The following is a 931-nucleotide window of genomic DNA, read 5'->3' on the forward strand; positions in this document are numbered from 1 at the left end:
GTTCCACAGTAGTTTGGAGGTAAATTAAAAGCAACGTTTCGAATATAAATCCAGTCATTAGGATGAAATTAACGCACGAGACTGTTACGTTCACGCTGTGGACATTTTAAAACGTCCTCCAAAGGCTGTCAAAAATCTGTCTACAAAACCTTATGTCATTTATCTCCACTACCCGCGCTGCCCGTTAGGCACCATTAGCACCTTGGGTAGACAAACCCGCCCGCACCTGTGTGTCTTTTATGAAACACCCGGTACACAGGAATCGAGTTCACTGAAGTAGCACCACATAGAAAGGTGGTCCTCGTCATGGCGGGTATGACGGAGACGGGAGTGATAGAGAAGGCGCTGTGTAATAAATAATACAGACCAACTCGAAAATTTTTCTAATCTCTTCTCAACGATACCGCGCCCGTGGCCTGTTCGTCCTCGTCATAGCGGACGCGGAGAGGGAAGTGATAGCTAATTTTTAACAGTGGCTGATGGTTATGGTGATGATGGTGGTGGTGCTGGTGGTGGTGGTGCTGCTGCTGGTTATGGTGCTGATGGTGGTGGTGCTGGCTCTGCTGCCGTGAGCACGATGGCGCAATTAGAGCGCTCCGTTCCTCCCTTGATCTCCACCAGGTATTTGAATATATATATTTTTCTTCCTTTGCGCGGGCGAGACCGGCGAGCACGCTAGCAGGGCGTAGCAGGGCCCGCGAAGGTTTGCATTTGCAACAGAAAGGCCGGCATTACGTCTCAGGCCTCGGCTCGGATAAATCACAATTCCGGCGAACGCGCTCCTCCCTCCGTGCTGTTCCCCTCCGCCCCCGTCCCTCCCACACCCTCCGGCCCGCGCGGAGCTCCCGTTCGTTTGAAGGCGCCGGCGGCCTGAGCAGCAATAAAAATGAAAAATTCGTCATGTTCAGGGAACAGCGGCAAGGTGGCGGAG

This window comes from Frankliniella occidentalis, unplaced genomic scaffold (genome assembly GCF_000697945.3).
Source record: "Frankliniella occidentalis isolate FOCC.00 unplaced genomic scaffold, Focc_3.1 Scaffold56, whole genome shotgun sequence".
Lineage (NCBI taxonomy): Eukaryota > Metazoa > Arthropoda > Insecta > Thysanoptera > Thripidae > Frankliniella > Frankliniella occidentalis.